Raw genomic sequence first — 22,637 nt, 5'->3', positions numbered from 1 at the left:
TGGAGAACAGCAGCTTGTGATATTCTGGAGCGGAGCCATGAAAGAGCAAGATTACCTGACCTTGTTGTATTTATTGAAAGACAAGCTAGAATACTTCAAGACCCTCTCTTTGGTGACATTCCCGATCAACTTAACAGTACAAAGGCGGCTTTTAAGACCAAGACTCTTGTTGATTCATATCGAAATAAGAGCAAAGGGAGCAGTTTTGCAACCACAGTGGCTATAGTGTCAGACAGCCGTGCAGAGAAACTCAAAGAAGACAAATATCCTGTTAAAAGCTACATTTCCTCCACTAACAATGACACCTCATGTACTTTTTGTACAAGTAAACATCCTTTAGCTGAATGCCATAAAATACATTCAGTATCTCATGAAGCTAAAATTGAGTTTCTGAAAGAGAAAGGACTATGCTTTGGCTGCCTGAAGGTGGGGCACTTGAGCAGGAACTGTAACAGGAGAATGACCTGTCAAATCTGTCATGCTAAGCACCCAACTATTCTGCACATTAAAATATTTTCAAAGCCTGAAACTGATAACTTTAAACATGGTAAGGCAGAGCAGCAGAGTGGGGGAGCAAGGCCTGATGAGACATCCATCAGCAGTGCTCTTGTTTCAGTAGGAGAAGGTGAAGGAATCAGGGCTGGTAAAGACAGCTTTACTTGCCATAGTGCCAGTGAAGGTGAAACTCTGCCAAGGAAATAAAAGCATACTGACCTATGCATTCCTGGACCCTGGTAGCACCGACACATTTTGCACAGAAGGGCTCATGAGGCAGCTTGGTGCTAGAGGACGGAGAACTGAAGTCCTTCTTCAAACGATGGGAACAGAGAAAACAGTCAGGAGTTTTGAGGTAACAGGTCTAGAAGTGGGACATATGGAAGATGGCACATATATAAACTTGCCCAAGGTTTACACTCAGAACAAAATCCCTGTTACCAAAAGAAACATTCTTACCCAGGCGGACCTCAAGAAATGGCCTTATCTGCAGGACATCCAAATAAAAGAAATAGATGCTGACGTGGGACTTCTTATTAGAGTAAATACTCCAAAGGCTATGGAACCATGGAGAGTTATAAATAGCCAAGGAAATGGCCCATATGCAGTGAAAACACTGTTAGGATGGGTCGTTAATGGTCCACTTAATGCTTCCACAGATCTGGATGATGAAACCCCCGTGGCATTAGTGAACAGGATCTCAATTGTTCACCTTGAGAAGCTAATTGAAAGACAATATATTAACGACTTTCCAGAGAAAGAGTATGACGAGGAAAGACAAATGTCAGCTGATGACCGAAAGTTCATGCAGATTGTATCAAGCTCGGTTTCTCTTAAAGATGGCCACTACAGTTTACCTCTTCCTCTAGATCAGTGGTCCCCAAACTAAGGCCCGCGGGCCGGGTACGGCCCGCCTCCACATTTGGCCCGGCCCCCTGAACAATACCAGAGACGCATTATGATTTTTTTTTTTTTTCAGTCTGGCCACGCGAATCCTAGACTAGCCCCTGTCAAAATGTTGTGCTCTATCGAAATCAGTCGCATTGACCCGAAGACACCTTTTGAGTTGTATACACTGTTGGAAAGAGGATATTCCTAGCTTTCTAATGATATCAGGATTGTTTTTGTACTTCAAATATTAAGCGAAATATGTCACATTATATAATGACTGTCACCGAGTCATCATTTTGAGAAAAAGGCCTTCAAAGTTGTCTCTTCTCTGGAATCCATCGATCTGATTGATTATTAGCGGAGCAAATGATCAAAATACTACCGAGGGAAGATATCTTCGTTTGGAGGGGAAGCTCGCGAGTGTGTGTGTGTGCGTGTGAGTGTGTGTGCTTGTGTAATTTTGCGTTTGTGTGTATTGTGTTTGTTTCCCAGGGAAAACACTCACGAGAAACACCGGCTGTTGTTATGCCTGCCGTTCTCCGCTTGTAATTATGCCGAAGCTTCAAAGTTGTATTTATCATCTGAATTTGCCGAAACAAGTTTAATATTCTGAAAGCCAAGACTTTGTTTAATTGAAATCAGATGAAAACAAACTGTAACGGACCCTGCAGTGTTATCTATGATTACTATACTCTTACATTCATAATTTCAGCGGAGTGAGGGGGGGGCGGCGCTGCGGAAGAGCAGATTGCGAGTGAGAAATAAATAAATTGGAAATAAAAGTTTCATATTCTGAAAGCCAAGACTTTGTTTAATTGAAATCAGATGAAAACAAACTGTAACTGACCCTGCAGTGTTATCTATGATTACTATACTCTTACATTCATAATTTCAGCGGAGTGAGGAGGGGGCGGCGCTGCGGAAGAGCAGATTGCGAGTGAGAAATAAATAGGAAATAAAAGTTTCATATTCTGAAAGCCAAGACTTTGTTTGTTTAAAATCAAACAAAACACCCGAACCCCGAAAAAATAGTTTTTTTTACGTAAATCCACGTTTATTTTGAGAGATTCTGCTCTGACAACTAAGCTAAACTTTTACCTGTTAAGATTGTGCACGGCACAACAGAAAGTTACAGTAATTTTCAATGGACTTTTTTTCTGTGAAGAACCCAGAGAGGGTTATTTGGTTATTATTTATTTCATAAATAGTGTTATTTATTTCATTAATAGTGTTATTATTTATTTCCTGACTTTTTTTCTGTGAAGATCTCGGAAAGGGTTATTAATATTTGGTTATGTGTGGCTTTCTAGAAAACAATAAATGTTTACGTTTAAACACCCATGCGATCGTCACACTTTTTCTGTTACAAACTGACCCGGCCCCCATCAGAGAAGGGAAAAGTTATGTGGCCCTCACAGGAAAAAGTTTGCGGACCCCTGCTCTAGATAATCCAAACATTATCATGCCAAACAACCGCCAAATGGCAGAGCAACGAGCAATGTCACTAAAAAGGAAATTCCAGAAGGATCAGACCTATGCAGCTGAGTATAAAGGCTTTATGAGTGACATTATCAAAAAAGGATATGCAGAGAAAGTACCATCGGACGATCTACATGTGGAAAACGGCAAAGTGTGGTATATACCCCATCATGGTGTCTATCATAAACGTAAAAAAACGATCCGTGTGGTCCTTGATTGTGCATCATCCTATAAAGGCAAATCCCTCAACAGTGTACTCCTTCAGGGCCCTGACTTGGCAAACTCATTGATTGGTGTTCTACTCAGGTTCCGTCAAGAGCCCATCGCCATTATGGCAGATATTGAGGGGATGTTTCACCAAGTGCGTGTAAATGAGGAGAACATAAACTTGCTGAGATTCCTGTGGTGGCCTGAAGGAGAAACCAGCACAAATCTGGAGGAATACCGGATGAGGGTCCATCTCTTCGGAGCTGTTTCCTCTCCAAGCTGCGCAAACTTTGCATTGCGGAGAACAGCTGAGGACAACTGTGGCAAATTTGATGCAGAAGTGGCAGAAACAATCAAATCAAATTTCTATGTGGATGATTGCCTCAAGTCGCTAGCAAGAGAAAATCAAGCTATAAGCCTTATTAGGTCTCTCAGAGAAATGTGTTCCCTTGGTGGATTCAAACTGACAAAATGGATAAGTAATAGTCGAGTGGTGCTAGAATCCATCCCTGATGAAGACAAGGCTAAACAGGTGAAAAACTTGGATCTGGACAGGGATAAGCTGCCACATGAAAGAGCACTAGGGATGTACTGGGACATTGAAAAGGATATATTCAGTTTCCGTGTGACTGTGAACAACAAAACCCTTACAAGAAGGAGTATACTTTCCACTGTCAGCTCTGTGTACGATCCTCTTGGTCTTCTCGCCCCTTTCATATTGAAGGCAAAGCAAATACTTCGATTACTCTGTAAAGCCCAATATGGATGGGATGAAGAAATTCAGGTGGAACTCTCAAAGCCATGGCAGAAGTGGCTCATGGATTTAGACCAGCTGGCCAGATTCCAAATTGACATGTGTATAAAACCCAAGAACTTTGGAAGAGTGAAAACTGCACAGCTACACACCTTTTGTGATGCAAGTGAAGAAGGATACGGTACCGCAAGTTACCTGAGATTCACCAATGACATGGAGGAGGTACACGTAGCCTTTGTGATGGGAAAATCAAGAGTTACCCCACTAAAAGTCATGACAATTCCAAGGTTGGAACTCACTGCTGCTACATTGGCTGCACGAATGGACAAAATGCTCCGATCAGAGCTACAAGGAGAGCTTCTGGAATCAGTATTGTGGACTGACAGCCAGTCAGTACTGAAATATATTCGAAACAGGACTAAGAGGTTCCACACTTTCGTGGCAAACCGGATTGCTGTTATTCATAACCTCACAAAAGTGAACCAGTGGCGGTTTGTAGACACCAAAAACAACCCCGCTGATGACGCTTCAAGAGGACTGAGCATTGAATCCTTTTACAGTTCAAAAGGATGGCTTCAGGGTCCAGAATTCTTGAAGAAATCTGAAGCACAGTGGCCAAGTATTCCAAAAGAACTTGGTTCTCTCCTTCCAGATGACCCTGAAGTACGCAAAGAAGCGATTGTCACCAGCATTGTCACATGTAAGATGGAAAAAACTCCAACAAGCAAGCTCTTGGACTATTACTCTTCATGGAATGACCTAAAAAGAGCTGTTGCATGGATAATGAAATTAAAGACAATCCTCCTGCAGATGAGAGAAAAAAGAAAAGATGGCTCCAATGATCTTGGAGCAAGGCAGGATAAAGGAAATAGACTGAAGGATCAGATGCTTCTGCTCAATATGCCTACAGCTAATGCACTAAGACTTTCAGTAGAGGACACAGAAAATGCTGAAAAAGCCATTATTTGCCACGAGCAGAGACAGCATTTCAAAGAGGAAATTGCCTTGCTGGAAAAAGGAAAACAGTGCAATAGAGGAAGCTCCCTATACGTATAAGCTGGACCCTATCATTGATGCCGGGCTTCTGAGAGTTGGAGGAAGAACTAGAAAGATGGCTATGCCAACTGAGGTCAAACATCCAATGATTCTACCGAAACATTCTAATATCTCCAAGTTGATATTAAGCCACATCCATAATCAAGTTGGTCACTCAGGAAGAGGTCACATGCTCTCCAAACTCCATCAACGTTACTGGCTATCCGCTGCTAACTCTTCAGCAAGGAGGATCATAAAGAACTGTGTGTTTTGCAGACAGGCTAGAGCTGGAGAGCAGAAAATGGCCAATCTCCCACTTGATCGAATAACACCGGATCCTCCACCTTTCACTCATGTCGGCATAGACTATTTTGGACCCATGGAGGTGAAACGTGGCCGAGCTCATGTCAAAAGATGGGGAGTAATCTTTACCTGCCTGGTAAGCCGTGCTGTCCACCTGGAAGTTGCCAGTCATTTGGATACAGCTGCATGCATAAACGCTCTTCGTCGATTCATCTGTCGTCGTGGCACAATAAAGAGCATCAGAACAGATCGAGGCACCAACTTCATCGGCACACAAAAGGAACTGGAGGAGTCTGTAAAACAACTGGATAACAACAAAATCAAGCAAACACTACTCAAAGAAGGAATTGATTGGACATTCAATCCCCCCTCTGGAGCTCACCATGGCGGAGTGTGGGAGAGGCTAATACGACTGGTTAAAAAGACCCTCCATTCTGTCCTGAAGGAACAAACATTGGATGATGACGCTCTGCACACAGCCTTGTGTGAGGTTGAGGCAATAATCAACGATAGGCCAATCACAACAGTGACAAACGACCCAAACGACCTTGAACCCCTCACACCTAATCACCTACTTCAGTTAAGAACAAATCCAATCTTGCCCCCCGGACTCTTTCAGAGAGAGGATCTGTACTCACAGAGAAGATGGAAACAGGTGCAGTACATTGCTGACCTGTTTTGGAAGCGCTGGACCAGGGAATATCTTCCTTTGATGCAAGAACGGCACAAATGGAATACTATCAAAAGAAACTTCACCCCCGGAGACCTGGTCGTCATCGTTGATGAGAACGCAACGAGGAACACTTGGCTCCTGGGACGCGTAGTTAAGACCCTTCCTGGTTCAAAAGGACTTGTTAGGAGTGTCCTGGTTAAAACCAAGACAAGTACGATCGAAAGACCCATAACTAAGTTATGTCTGCTCCTGGAGGCGACAGACTGAGCCTACTAAGCCTTAGCCTTTCAGTCACATGCACCTCTGACTGTTAGACCAAAGGACTAGACTCTTGGTCTCCTACCCCCTCCCCATCAAAGGCTGCCTTTTGAACGCAGACCATTACAGACAATTAGTACTAGACCTACACACTCCAGTACTGGTCTTACATGGACTTGAAAGTATACAATATACTATGGACTTAAGTATACAAATATGCTACGGATGGACGTTATGTTTTGTTAAAATGACTGTTGATGTATTATTATTGGTAATTGCTATGTAATAAGCAATTAGGGGCTGGTATGTTAGAGCCATTTTACCTTTTGTTATTATTGTCTGAATGTTCGGCTTAATAATAATATAAATTAGATTATACTGTAAATTATTGGCTATTTTTGTGAGTCACATTATGGTTTAAAATGCATTAATTTAAGGCTCACTTATTATTTGTGATATGTGCGTCAGTATCACGTGCAGGGCTATGCCTATATATGGTAGATTGATAGGACACAGCTGAGGGTGATAGACGGGGAAACGGAAAAGTCTTTTGACCGTGTTCTTTTTGTTACTTTGGAAAATGATACACTTTTGAGTTACTATGAAGCGAAGAAATGTGTCCTCCTGTATGTGCCGTGTGGATCAATGAATAAAGCTCATCTGATTCAACTACGATCTCCGCTGAATTGTTTGGAAACAAAGAGAGGCGCGTCAAAACCCACAACCCCGATAGAGGTGGCTATTAAATGGTAGACAAGGATTAAAACGCCACCACAGTATGATTGAATATTTGCGACAATATTTGTACCAAAATATACAGTGGAAGAAATAATTATTTGATCCCCTGCAAATGATTTAAGTTTGTCCACTTTTTGACACACAATATCAAAAAGAAAATCCAAAAATGTACATTAAATAAAAGATAAACATTTATTTGCTTTTAAAAGTGTGAAATAAGTATTTGATCCCCTTGCAAAACATGTCCCATGGTGGAGAGGTTTGAATCTGATTGATTGATTCTGTGGACAGGAGTCCTTTATACAGGAAACAAGTTGATATTAGGAGTCTTTTTTAAAGGAAAATGACTTCTGTAAGCGGTCTGTGGGAGCCAGAATCCTTGTTTGTTGCAAGGGGATCAAATACTTATTTCCCACAGCAAATACATTTATATCTCTTATATGATGTACATTTCTGGATTTTCTTTTTGATATTCTGTCTCTCATTAGTAAAATAAACCTACCATTAAAATGATAGACTGTTCATTTACTTGTAAGTGGGTGAATTTACAAAATCGGCAAGGGATCAAATTATTATTTCCTTCACTGTATTACTGAAACTAAACGTTTCCAATCTCTATTACAGCTAACACACACACTGTACCTGACATGCACAAAGAGGATGAGCTGGGGCCTGTTGATGTTGCACTTGGTCTTGGTGTTGGTGGTGATGCTGAAGGCAGAGAAGTCGGGGGGGAGGGGGGATGTTGTAGTGCATGGAAATCTGAGAGAGACAGGTCATCACAGTCAATACACAGTACAAAGGAACAATACGCTTTGATCAAATATTTCAGTAACTTAAAAAAACACACATCTGTAGCATTACAATATCATATACTGCTTTTACTTCTTAGTTTACGTCAATTTGAGCCCTTTGTGTTGCGAGCCTCTTCTTTTTCTCGTCCTTCGAGGCCCCCTTACCAAGACCCCAGTACCCAAGTGTGCCGGACGCTCATGCAAATATTCGTAGTGGCCAAACTGTGGTTCTACAACTTCTGCATCATTGGGCCCAATATTACTTTTCCCCCATTGACTTACATTGGGAAAGAGATGTCTGTAAATCAGCGGATCATTTAAAAATAAATAAACAAACCAGTATGAACACTTGTATTGCCCATATTTGAATCATTAGGGTTTTAAAATGTGTAAAATGCGCTAAAACCTGAATTCAGTTTGATTTTCTCTCTCCATTCTACTGAGCAGAGAGAGGGAGATCGGGGGCGGGGCTTAAGGAGAACTCAAGTGCGCATGCTCTATGAGCGTACATACGGGCACTTTGCTCTCGACAGGCGGGCATGATGGGTCATTGGTGACATTTTGCTCTCGAGAGCATCAGACCATTTGGGCTCCATGCGCCACTGAGCAACTCTCATAAGAATGAAAGAGGCCCCTCCTCCTCCGCAGTATACAGTTCTCTTTATACACCCATGCCCCGTACCTGTGCCAGGACGCAGCTCTGGCCCTGGGCCCTGATGGTGTATTCTCCGGGGACCTCGCTCAGCTTCTGCTCCTGGTACAGCAGCCTGTTGCTCTGATTCACCCTGAACTCTGTGTTCAGGCCTCCCAGCGAGGTCACCGTCACCGTCGTGCTGCCCTCCGTCCCTCTGGAGGGCCACCACTGTGTCCTGAGAGACGGAGGGGTTACAGGAGGAACATAAATGTTGGTTTGAAGGTGTTTTAAATGTGACCTTAAAATATATTTTTATCGAGATCTACACTACATCAGGATTACATGATAAAAACAAACAAGTTATAGGATGAAGTGTTTTTCTGGAGTCTGTGGGAAGAGAAACAAACTGACCTGGGGTTGTCAGGAAGAAATGGAAGAGGTACTCAGAATTTATACTTTTTGTTGTTGTTTATACTATAAGTAAAAGCAGTGATACTCAATTGTAAAAATACTCTGTTACAAGCAAAAGTCCTGCATCCAAAATCTTACTTAAGTATATTTTGATCCCAATATTTTTGTATCCAAGTTGTTAAATGGTGACTGATAGTAATCATTTTGTATACTGCTGCTGATTATCTTAACCTATATTAGCTTATAATGTGTGTGTGTTCAAAGTAACTAGTAACTTAAACTGTCAGATAAATAGAGAGGAGTAAAAAGTACCACGTCTGCTTCGAGTAGAAAACTCAGGTAAAGTAAAAGTACCTGTCATCAGGTCAACAATTTGAGAAACCCCTCAGAGTATATGTCTAGGGTTTTATAACGGGTACCTGGCTTGTGGGTGTTTTACCTTACGTATGTGTTTTATAGTTGAGTGGTGCTCACTCATTAGGAGGGTGCCATCATTGCAAGCATTAACAGATTTTAGCAAGATTAATATACTAATTAGGGCTGGGACTCGATTAAAAAAATTAATCTAATTAATTAGAGGCTTTGTAATTAATTAATCGAAATTAATCGCATTTTTAATAACATATAAATATTTGACCTAAGAACAGTGAGATTTTAGACATGGATTTTAGTATACCATTAGGCGCATTCACACCGCAGTACTTTTCCCACAAAGGTTCATGAGAACTTAGTTCATGAGAACTCTTTGAACCTGGGGGAGGATTAGGCAAATGAAGCCGCTGACGTCACTTCTTCTTCTTCTGCTTTGGGTTTACTGGCAGGCCGCAAACCACTTCACGGCGTATACTGCCGCCCAAAGTCCCCGGCCGGAAGTCCCCGGAGTTGGGGACTGGCTTCAGTAGAAGCTGCTGGGAGTCCCAGCAGCCTTCCGAGTAAATCGCCAGAACGCCGACACCTCCTCATCTCCACCGCTCCCATGTTTTATTTTGTGTTGCCATAAGTTAGTCTCTCTGCGTTTCTGCGCTGGGATAATGCTAATGCTAATAATGCTAATGCCAGGATAATAAAATGGCGGCTTCACAAAACTTTTTGGGAGTTTTACGGGGCGTGGTTTGCAATCCGCCCAGCCAATCAGACATATAGCTCTTTTCTCACAAGAGAGCCGTACGAAAGTCCCTGCTCTCTAGCAGCTCTCTGCTCTCTAGCAGGGACTTTCGTGGGGGTAAAAAGGTTCTCATGAACTAATTTTAGTACCTGCTCTTTTTGGTGTGAACGCGATAAAAGAGGCTAACGTCCACGCTAGCTGCTATATGTTTTGCATTGAGGTGATACTTGAGGCTTGATGTGCTGCGGTGATATGCGAATTCCTTTTTGCATAATTTGCACACAACCGTGCTCTTATCGACGCTTCCATCCGTCCGTTTTTTAAAACAACATTTCCCACTGTTGTTCACTGTGGTTTGTTGTTGTCTGAAGTCATGAACGTTAGTTGGTGCTCCAGTATAATCGGTACGCCTGAAACTCATCCAGTGAGAAACGTTCCGCGGTGCAAAAATAAGTGCGATTAAAATGCGTTAATTTTTTTAACGCGTTAATTTTTGTGTAATTAATTAATCTTAATTAACGCGTTAAAGTCCCGGCCCTAATACTAATTACTATTTTTGTATGCAATTGTTGCCTCACTTATCTCTCTCTAGACAGCAGCTGATTTTTACGTTGCTACGCCAGGTGTCACTAAGAAGAGTTTTCCCATAAGCCACCTGTGTGTGATGTGTTACCTGTGTGGAAGAGAAGCCCCCGTACGGGTTCTGCTGCTGGACCAGCCAGCGCACGATGCTGGAGGAGTAACCCAGGCCAAAGTCTGGCAGGGCCGGACCGGAGAGCAGAGCCAGCAGGACGTAGGAGGTCATCTCCACCTCCAGAGAGTCCAGGCCTTTCCCAGAAGCCCCGGCTCTGTCCCAGTGACGGGAGCCGCCTGTCAATCAGAACAGTGGATTCATCCTTTAGAAGGTAAGCAATGACCGACCCTGTGCACTAGCTCGCTGTGCTAGGCTTTGTAAGATAACTTTTAATCGTCATTTGGCAATGTTTTTTAAATTAAGGTGGATAATCCTTAATGGAGGCTGAACTGCATATTCTAAAAACTAAAAGCATTCATGTTTTCTTCAAGGTGAGTTCTGATTTCTCGTTGCACTTCAAACAGAAGCTATATTGTCTATTCTATGTCTTTCTTGTGACTAAAAAATGCATTTTAATCTGCGTTTATCTGTTCAGTCTTATTGCCTCTTATGGCTAGAATCTGTATTAAAATAACAACAATATCCTGACAAAAAAATAAATCTATTATTCCAACATTTAATTTTTAACAGTTTATTTCTTAAAGATAAATGTTATTTTTGGCATGAACTGCCTTCATTGCTTGAAAAAACTGCTTTCAGTGCACAGACTTCAGGCTTTCCACTTTAACTAAAATGTCACTTACGTTTAACAATTACTTGCAATCTGACGTAAAGGAATATTAAAGTAGTTAAAGAGAAATATGAATGTGTTCAAGGCTTACACTACAACATCTGCTTCCTTTCAGCACTTCCATTTGAACAGTTATGCTGATTTCTTTCAATATTTAATTGCTATTTGAACTTCGCAGTTTTTGTAATACTATGTCATGCTACAAATTCAGCTTTAGTAAAACATTTATCAATGAGACAGTGTTGTCAGAGGTCTAGCATTAACTTATATTAAGGAGAAAAACCGAGGTTCAGATGTTTGCTGATTCCACCGTCTTACCCTGCGTGTTGGACTTCTGGTTCAGGTAAGTGATGAGTTTGACCCTCATCTCCTCGTCTCCAGCCAGAGTGAAGGTGTAGGACAGCAGCGCGGTGGTGTACAGGTTTTCTTCTAGCTGGGAGTCCACTGATGCCTTCAGACAGCTCAGGCACCTCTGCACCACGGGGTCCTGTCACACACCCAGCACCCACACAGAGGAAACAATGAGCAGCAGCATATAAAGGAGGGAGAGAACTGTATCAACCACAATAATTAACCATATTCATTTTGTATACGAATTTGAAGTCATTTGAACTGAAAAGATGAAAAATATAATAGAAAGATAATAGTGAAAAATAAAAAGCAATGACATCCACTCAATATTGATGATAGAGCATTTTTTTTAGGGTAACACTTCAAGTAATAGATCAACCTTTACTTTTTCCCCTGTTAATTATTTACAATAAGATATTCCTTTTTAAATGACAAGTTGCCACATTTGTGTTGAATTAAAGAGAAATCCACACTAATAAATATACAAAGTTAGACACAAATAAACACCTGTGTATTTTTGGATGTGTTGCTCTCAAAATTGTCTGAAAGAGGAGAAGTTATGGGAGCAAATAGCCCAAAGTTTTAATATTTACCAGGGCATGAAAACAATGTTTTTATGTTTGACTTAATAATTAATCTAAAGGATCCAGGTTGCAAAAATATTTACAGTAAATGTATCATTGTTGCAGTACAAGCACTTATCAAATGAACATCATATGATAACATTTAAAATCAGGAATGCGACAGGTGGATATCAACAATGAAAGTTCATCAGAATTCGAGTTGTGACCGAGACTCACTGAGGTGCTTGTGTCGAGCTCCAGCATGGCAGCTGTGATGTAGGCCATCAGAGACACATCGTGACTCACTCCTCCCTGTTAGAAACATCACAGGAGGAACAGTCAGAAAACACACTTTTATTCATGTCACTGTCAATACTGGCAACTTAAAGAACTAAAAAATGCATGTAAAAAAATGTCCAAGTTTCAGACTGATGTCGTCACCTTCATGCCGTTGTGGAAGAGTTTCCCCACAGATTGGATGCAGCCGTCAGGCCGCTGGAGTTAGGAGAGCCAGCTCCGGGCTTCTTGAATGTGCTTGTCTTCCACAAAGATGTACGGTTTCGCCCCGCCAAAGGACTTCATCACGAAAGAGGTCAGCCTGGAAGGATACAAACACAAAGTCTTTATAAACAAATCCAACCAAGTGGGCCTGTGTTCAGTTACCCCAAAATGAACCCTGCTATTCCTCGGAGCCCAGAATAAGGATGGGAAGTAAAATATCCACATATTATATTCTGATTAGTGCTGTACATAGATTAAAAAATGTAATTGTGGTGATCACAATAATAATCTGTGATTAATCACATTCATTTAAATATTAGTATTTACTTTGAGTGTTTGGGGGAGATATAACAAATACATGTGCGATTATAATAAGCAAGAAATGCAAGTGGTAAGAGGGTTTGTCACTTTAATACAACATGATTTCTGAATTGTTGCCAGGAAGTTCGACAACTTCCAGACACTCTAAAACATCGGGAGCATTAATGTGGTAATGTGACATCCCTAATTTTAATATTGTATTTCAGATGTAATGCGTCAAGAAATGTTCACAATAATAGATATATTACATTACTAAGCATTTTGTCTTTTTGTCTAAACAGTATTGGTCAACCCTGCTAATCTTTGTATTGACCATTTAAAGTGCACAAGTTGCACACTTGGGGGCAACAAAGCAAGCTTCACACACAACATTGACCAAATTGTCTGTTAAAGGCAATTATTGCCATGTTGTTATATACTCAAAAAACTTTCCCGCAGCTGTATTTCCAAGACTAATAAAAAAAATCTACACATAACCAAATGTGCAAATGTTCATATAAGATGCTGATAATAGTAGCTTGGAAAGAAATCTATAATAAAATTGATTTGAAGCCCTTTTTTTTCAAGTTTATTAGACCATTCCACCCAATCTCTGTTTGGAATTCTAATTCAATTAAACACTTGAGAGCCCTACTTCCTGCTCACCACAAACACACACCCACACCTCACTGACAAAAATGGGGAAATCCACATTTAAAAAATAAATGTGGAAAATTGCAAGGTCTAGTTTTCTTTCGTGTATATGCTCTGCCCAAAAAAAGGCCTCTTTACTGGGGACCCCCACAAACTCACACTGTCCCAACATTTCCTATTCCCCCTTTTCAAATGTGCTTTCTGTATCGGTGAAATTAAAAACACATCATTTGTATTATTATTTTTGTATTATATAAATTATATTTATTATTTGTATTAATGTTACTATTTTGCCTTATTCCTAAATATTTCATCTAATTTACTTTGCACCTTTCAAATGTATTTTCTTTCAATTTGGTTGTTATTTCTTTGTACAGCCGTCTTGGTTTTTTAATAATTTAAAATGTATAAATGACACATCACAGAACAGAATATGTATTTTAAAATAATAATGATAAAAATGCCTCTTCTAATTAAAACATTTGTGTTGTGCTATATCCCAACAAAAAATAAATGACAAAATAAGGCACAAAAGATCTTCTCATCTAAAATATATGACACTGGTTTTGCCATCAGCTGTTAATAAATATAGAAAATGTTAGGGCTATTACAAGTCATTAGCTTTATCCTAATCATCATGTCGTTACAGATGTTGAGGAGGGTTACTGACCAGGTGTTTCCAGACTCATCGCTCTTCCCGAAGGCGCTGTAGGAGCCGTCGTCGTGCTTGTAGGTAAGCTCCCTCTGATATCCTGCAACAATCACACACACATTTACGAAAAAGTCAGCTTTGCAGACAGACAACAACAAAAGAAGAAGAGTGCTGGGGGGCTACACTGGTGAGGCCCAGTTGTTTCACATGCTGGTGAGACGATGATACAATCCCAGCAGGCTGCTTTAAATAATACATCAAGAGTCTGACGGCCTATCAGATGTCAGAATACTGCACAGCATTTATAATACGAGATTTAAACTAACTTTTTTTTTTTTTTCAAGATGAATGAGGTGACATTCATGTGACATAGGGATCTACTGTCTGATGCAACACCTTGTGAACTATTTTCCACTTTCACTGTCTGTCAAAGATGGCACTCACCGCTCTCTAGGAAGCGTGTTGCTTTCTCCTGAATATCCTTGGTCAGCTGTTCTGTGCTTTTCAGGTAGTTGAGGATGAAGATGTTGGGCGCAAACAGCACCATGTTCTGCTCCCCTCAGCCGTACGGCATGGCCAGGAGTTTGTCCAGGTTCTTCATGGCCCGGCCCATCAGGTCCCCTGCAGGAGCAACAGGTCAAATATAACACCCGCACATTTCATTCTTCGCAGGTTGGAGGGTGAAAAGTTGGAGCTGTCAACGTTAACACCATGATTAATCTGAAAACCGTAACGCGTTTAAAAAAACAAGTTTGACCCAAACTTCGTCCTGTATTTTCAGCACAGATGTTTACCATGAATCTGGAGAGCTCTCCATGACAAGGTCAGTAATTCAGAAATCTTGTTACAACATCCGATTTATTTTACCAGTTTGTCATGCCACATCTCTATTTGTTTTATCTCCCGCCAAAATACAAGTAGAAACTATTATTTTAAACTTTTAAGATTATTATTGTGATAAACACGATAAAATGTTGTTATTGATTGACAGCACTATTAAAAATACAGGATAAACTATTTGCTGGTCAATCACAAGTATTGATAACTAGAGTTAAAAAAAGACAAGAGAGACTGTGTGACTGACCAGTACAGAGACAGAGGCCCTGGCGGATCCAGCCACAAACATCTCGGGCAACAGAAGGGAAATCGTCTTCTCCACAGGCCCCTCTGGAAACAAAGAACAGAAAAAAAGGTTAAAAAAACAGCTTTCCCAGCTTGAAAAAAAATGCCTGTATAGAGAGGCGTGTGGCGCAGTGGATAGAGCCTTGGTGTTGGGATAAGGGGAGCACAGGTTCAAACCCCACTGCAGTCAGCATGTCGTTGTGTCCCTGAGACACTTCACCCCAAATTGCTCCTGTGGGGATTGGCCACAGTATTGAGTATGTAAGTCGCTTTGGACAAAAGCGTCTAACAAGTAACATGTAATGTCAATTAAAGCAGCAGCTAATTAGCTTAGCATTTAACCACACATAAAGCAATAGCTTGGCATTCTTTTTGAATGTATTAACAAAGAAAAAAAGATTAAAAGCAACATGTAAAATGTTAATTAGTGAGTTTTAGAGAGTCTCTCCGCTAAGCTAAGCTAATCGTCTCATGGTTTCTTAGTGATGAATGTTTTTAACACTAACAACGTAGGGTTGTATTGATTCTGTGTATTTAGTTTAGCAACCGTATACAGCTGTTATGCTTTTGTTCTAACATGGTCAACTATTTCACACATACTCATCTGCGATCCGACAAACACAAAAGGCTTCTGAACAATGAATGAGGTGCAGATAACTAATTTTATCATCCCTCACACTCAACCCCTGACCCTGACTCTGGTCTCCATGACAGAATGAGAGATAATCAAGATGGCCGTTAACCCAGAGGCTTCAGATTACAGATGCTGATACACAGGTTGTGTGTGTGCTCACCTGCAGGACAGAGGAGAGTGTTATGACTGACCATCTGTGGTGTTCCTTCAGTCTGGTGGAGACAGAGACAAAGAGAATGAGATTGGGTTGAAGATATACCTCAGGAAAACTGGAAAGCATTGTAACAAGTGCAATCTTTGTGTGTATCCAGCTTCTAATACAAGTTATTCCTCGGGGTGCAAAAACTATTAAAATTAATCAATTTGAAATTATGTTGCCTTGGGCACCAAGTTCCTTCATCAACACAAACAGTTAATTTGGACTAATTCCCCACACTAAATAACATTCATCGTCCAGCTGACCCAAACTAGTAAACCAAACGCGGATAATCCGCCGTTGGAAATAGTCCCAACATTATTGACCATGTCTTTCTGTCTGAGTTATGTTAAACTACAGCAACAAGCTGATTTGGAAAGAGTCTTTTTGCTGGTTTCAGACAGAGGGTGAAAAGAGGTGCAGCAGCACAGGCAGTATGAGAAAAATATATACCTTTTTGAACATTAAACACAGTGTAGAGGCACAACATACAAATATGAAAATGAGCATAATAGGGACCCTTTAAATAAAGTACATTTACGATTTTTGTCTTCAGTAGAAAGAAATGGCCAACGTGCCATAAACAGGGAATATACATAACTGCCACTATCATTCATCAAAAAGACTGGACTCAACAAAGCCAATTAACAAATATAACAAGGTAATACATTTGTGTTGTCTAATGATAAAACAAATTCTACTAAGTATTTTAAATGTATGCATGTGTTCTCTTTAGAGAAGGCTCTTCAGATGCAACCACACTACCAAACATGGTCTGCAGCTTCAGATGGTTAATTCTTCTCAAATCCCTAAAATAGGTCATTTCCCCAAATATTAAGGAAAATATTGTCCATATCAGTAGTCAAACTCTTCTGCTCATGCCACCTTGTTTCTCCGGTGTGTTGTGTTTGACAGAGACTCACCTCTGTTGGTAATGCCTCGGGGTTCCGGTGGGCATGTAAACAAATGCATAGCGCTATACTTTGCGGCTTCATATAGCGACACTTATTGTTTAGGTGTCTTTTAATAAGCAGGTAGTCATATCATTAGCTAGAACTAGCTAGATCTGATCGATATGGACATAAACGCGAGTAAAGTCTAATTTGACGGGAGAGAGAGATCAGCTGCTGCTGACGAGTCGACACGCAGCTCTGCATAATCACATGCAGCGGTGAGCGAAACAAAACACACTCTTCAGGTTAGAATATCACACGTAGCTATTTTAATACCTCTCACTACCTAAACTAGTCATAGATATGTTTAGTTTTACTGTCGGGTCACTCATTACTGGATCCGCGAGCTGCATGATACTGATAGGCTGTCAGGAAAGGGAGAGAGCGCTCTGTTTATTATTCCCGTGTTATTGTAAATTACTGTACACTTTTGAATAGTTAATCTACTATTATTAGTTTGTTTAATATTGAATCATATCAATTTGTTTTAAAGCTCAATAAATAACAAAGAGGCCTTTCTAACGGGTACTCTGCTGCGTTCTTCCAATTAGTGTCCACAGTGTGCCAGTGTACAAGCCCCGATCTAGCCCCTCTCTCTGCTGTCAAAATGAATGGGTGCTGTAAAAACTACACTGCGCTTGCTCAGAATATGTTTCTATTCAATGTGTGCGGCAAACAAATAATCACCATTGGGGCAATGTGCTGACATACCTACCAAACGTCATCTCATAATTCAGAGAGCTGATTGGCTGTAAGTACGTGTGCCGCGAAAATAGTAGTTGTGAAGAGGAGACGAGAGAGAGCAGCGTATTGCGATTAAAATCAGTAAAACGGAAAGAAAATGAATGAAGTTGACCATCAGCTTTGGTAAGTTATTTTATGTCATATATTTTGTTGACCTTCTGTGTGTTGCCTATGGGCTTCTGCTGGATCGATTGATATTGTGACCTCGGTGATGAGTGTCTGCGTTTTCCTTATACCACCCCCCCCCCCCCCCACCCCTCTCTATCGGAACCATGGATAGCCTACAGCAATTCCGTTACGTGTTTAAAAAAGCACCAGAAGTGTATATATACACATCTAAGTGGTTCGTGCCCCATCACTTTAGTACATATAAAAAAACGCCACTGCTGGCACATCCCCTTCCTCTTCTGCGTCTGCTGTGGCGCAAAAACACCTGATTGAGATAAGGTACAAAACAGTTTATCTGTTTCATTGGAATTGTTATCAAATTGCTAGACTCTGTACCCAAAAACACATGCGTGACATGTCGTCATCAAAAGGTAGCTCCATGTCAGCCTAGAAAAAGTGTTTATTAATGCTATAAATGCATAATGAAAGTAATAGTTAAATCACATTTGACACTTCATAAAAAATAAATGTGAATTTGTGTTTTTATAATATTTTTAATTAATAATACTAATAGCAAGTGTTCATCAGAATCAGTAATTTGTCAAGACCGTCAGAAGAAGGTTTTTGTAATTTTGTTAAATAACTGCTACTCTTTGTTAAATGTATTGTGTTTATATATAATAACATCAGCCAAATGTCATGCAATGATATTTTGTGTAGGGCTGTCAAACGATTACAATTTTTAATCAGATTAATCACAGTTTAAAAATTAATTAATCATGATTAATCACCATTCGAACTATGTCCAAAATATGCCATGTATTTACGTATATTGTTGTGGGAATGGAAAGATAAATTAAAGAAGGCGGATATATCCATTTAACATACAGTATCTATGTTTATTATAGAAAATGTCTGCCTGTCAAAATGAAAGACAACCCACACACCTATCAATCATCAAACCGTGGGGTCTTAATTCATTACGTGTTGATTTCTATCAACGGGGGAGTACTTCAGGAAAGTCGACAGAGGGGGGGGGCGGCGGCGGCGGCTAGTGGAGTACTTCGTGACCACAGGTGAACGTTGTGATCAGCTGTTTTAGCGCAGTTCTCCAGTGAAGGGGGGGGGGGAGGGAAGTCTCCCGCCGCAGCCGGTTGGCGTAGTTTTGGCACAATTCCGTTGTACAGACCGACGTTAACAGCAGCCCTGTCTGTGCACACGGAGACCGACTCTGTCATCCCGTGATCTAACCGCCTTCTGGAAAACCTTCACAAGTACGTCGGTACGCAAATGCGCTTTGTGACACAAGTGACGGTACGCATTTCAGATTACGCACATAACCTGCGTACCAGTTCCGTCTGGACTTCCTGCAACAACACCACGCCATTATCAAAGATGTTCTATTGAGAAGACGATCACTACGTGACAAAAGTTTTCAAAACCGTGGCTACCGAAATCAATCTTACTAACTGCTGTCTCTGCAATTTACTCCGCGCGAGTTGGCAGACTTTATTTTGCTTACTTTAACATCATTTTTCATGGTGGGGCTAAGCCATTTCTTGGTATGGGTGTAGCCTACCCCAGCCATACCTTGGCGCTGCCACTGGTGGCACGTATGGGGCGGGCCATTCTGCACATGCGTTAAATGCGTTAAATATTTTAACGCAATTAATTCAAAAAATTAATTACCGCCGTTAACGTGATAATTTTGACAGCACTAATTTTTTGCCTTAGATTATGGATTATATAAACACCATAATCAGATATTTAAGAACTCTTGTTGAATTAATTTAATAAAAATGGCATGTCAGGTGTATCTGACAGAGTTGACAAAATCAAGTTAGGAAATTAATAAATGTCAATTGTACTAAAAAGTGTTTTTATAAAAAAGCTTTTCCCTTACCTGATTAGTTGGCTCATTCCTTTGTCTAATAAATATACCACATTCAAATAAGGGTTGTATTTAAAACTTGTTTTGTAACTTACCTCAAGAATCAGTGCTGTAATAGTGTACAGTATATTATATTTCTTGCCCTACTGTCAATAAGAATGGACAATATCAGTAGCAAACTATAAAACATACTCTCGTTATAGGCCCATGGATAGCAGTCATAAGGTTTTCTAACATCGGAGTTGGTCACAATTTTTTTCCCGATTCCCTAGAAGGGGAAAGAGAGAGATTATTAGTTAACATACAAAATATGAAGTCATATTTTGTATATGATTGGTCACACATTTCTAACGCAGTCACACAGTTTTAAATGACCCTGACAGAAATGACAAAAGGATACATTTTCTCCTTAAAAATTAATATTATATCTATCAATCTCAATATCAGCCCATTATTTAAAACCAATAAAAAAATGACATGTTTCACTGTAAAAATGTTGTAGACGTCATTCTTCTGATCGTTCTCTGGAAAGTAGAATGGGCGACTATCAAAGGGCCTGATTCCAGGCCCTGGCATTGGCAGAAGCATGCAGGGATTGGACTCAGCGTCTGCAACCTCATAGCTGTATCCTGAGAGCTTTTGCACAGGCAACCGGCTGTACACCTGCATAAAAACACACATGAGTCAGTCCAAGTAGAGGCCAACATCATCATCATGTTCCTAATACAACATTTATTTTCCTTTTAAATCATCTTAAAAAAAAATTAAAGGTCCCATGACATGCTTTTCTGGTTATTACCCGTCCCCTTGTGTGTTATGTAGCTTTCTCTGCATGTAAACGGTCTGCAGAGTCACAAACCCTCAAAGTACACCCTGGAGCGAGTAAAACTCTAACACAGAAAATACCTGTCTATGCTGCCCCAGAACGCCTCGTTGGAGATTTTTCTTTTTCCATGTTTTTCTTCCTGGTCAGTGTGACGCAACGACGACCAAATGGACCAATCCGTGGAGCTCCTCACACACACACATACACACACACTCCCCCTTATATTTTCTCAGTCGCGCTACTCTGCGGAGTTTTGCCGGCACACACTCACTCAGCCTTATCTTTTCTCAGGCTGTGAGTGTGTGGCGAACAGCCTGGCTGTGAGTGTATGTGTGTGTGCTCAGGCTGAGTTCCGCGGTGTCTCGCAGACCCCACGCAGTAACCAGGAAACTAAACCAGTAATCCAGCTCACACTGTCCGCACCTCGAGCCTCAAAGGGCGGAGCAGCAAGCCCCACAACGTCCCGCCAACATGGCTGCTTTTTTTGGTTGCTAACAAACGCCATTGTAACACATAATCACTGATGTTCAGCTGTAACGGTGGTGGACTCATCTGAACAGAGTGGGCGAGCTGACCAATCAGAGCACATAGGGAGGGGGGGGGGGGGGGGGGCAGGAGCTCCAACAAGCCATTTAGGACTTTTTCCTGCTTATCTTTCTTACAGTGCAGACGCTTTTCTGCTTGCTCTTGCCTCTGCTTACTTTTTATGCTGATTTTCCTATTCTTATTCTCTGAAAACTTCGAGCAGCGGCTCCTGGACATTAACTTATCACTGGGACAGTTCATCTTCGTAAATAGACGGAGGGTTTCAGCCATATTTCAACATTTTTACGACGACGTCAGTCTTACAATAGCGTGGCCTAGCAACAGCTAAAGCCTGGTAGGCTACTGCTATTTAGCTAGTTGGTAGCAAAATGCCTCCGTTCTCTACAGATGACTTCCAGAAACTTATACAGAAGATGGCTGTGTTGGAAATGAAAATGCAACGGTTGGAAGTTAACGTGGAAGTGAATGGACTATGTCGTGGGAATGACACCACTTTACCAGTGTTGCAAAATAATGGAGAAGGGTATGCTAACTCACAGCTAGTTAGCAGCTACAAGGATTCCAAGGAACAGGAGGGCTGTGTACCTGGGTAATAAATCTACAAGTGGTAGTCCTCCCTGGAACTCTCTGGGTGCAAAGCCTAAGAGTAAATCATTTCCATGGGATTTGGGAGGACGGATAACAGGCAGAGCCCAGAGCTCCGAAATCTGTGATGCGACCGGCTGGCCTGCATTGTTATCACCCAGGAAGAGCGCCTCTTCAACCCCTATTCATACTAGGAAACAGCAGTGGACAGCTGCTAAAGGGAGAATTACAAACAATCCTCCTAAACCACCAAGTGTGCCAATCCAGAACAGATACGCTCCGCTGACCGAGAACCGGAGATCTGATGACCTGGATAACCTGTCCTCTTCACACAGCAGGGTAAGGACCAATAGCTACTCTAAAAGTAAAAGGCTAGAGGGAAAGCTAACGACTGGGCCTGAAACTCTGATTGTGGGTGACTCTGCTGTAAGAGATGTAAAAGGTCTGTGTAATAATAACAACACCAAAGTACTCTGTTTTCCCAAGGATGTGGTCTCTAACTTGGCTGAGAAGATCCTGCATATTGGGGCTGAACATCCGACTGTGAAGAATGTGGTACTGCACATTGGAACAAATGATGTTGTGAAACAAGAGTCAGAAGTGCTGAAAGAAGACTTTAAATGTTTGTTGGAAACTGCCAGCTCTCTAAATGCAGAGGTGTTCATCAGTGGCCCTCTACCGCCAGTCAGAAGAGGAGTGGAGAGATTCAGCAGATTGTTTGCACTGAACACCTGGCTTTCAACGGCCTGTACTGACCATTCTGTTCATTTTATTGACAATTTTAACTTTTTCTGTGATCGCAGACATCTTTTCAAGGCAAATGGAGTTTGCCTGAACAAGTCAGGAGTGAAATTGTTTATCTCTAACATA

The 22,637-nt window shown here is 41.0% G+C and overlaps 1 pseudogene; it reads right to left on the bottom strand.

The window, feature by feature from the left end:
* LOC117542818 overlaps nucleotides 1–22,637 on the bottom strand; it is a 48,715-nt pseudogene that overhangs the window by 11,647 nt on the left and 14,431 nt on the right.

The sequence above is a fragment of the Gymnodraco acuticeps genome, unplaced genomic scaffold (genome assembly GCF_902827175.1).
Source record: "Gymnodraco acuticeps unplaced genomic scaffold, fGymAcu1.1, whole genome shotgun sequence".
Classification (NCBI taxonomy): Eukaryota; Metazoa; Chordata; class Actinopteri; order Perciformes; family Bathydraconidae; genus Gymnodraco; species Gymnodraco acuticeps.
The sequence above is the reverse complement of the archived record's forward strand: the minus strand, read 5'-3'. Positions and strand labels throughout refer to the sequence as shown.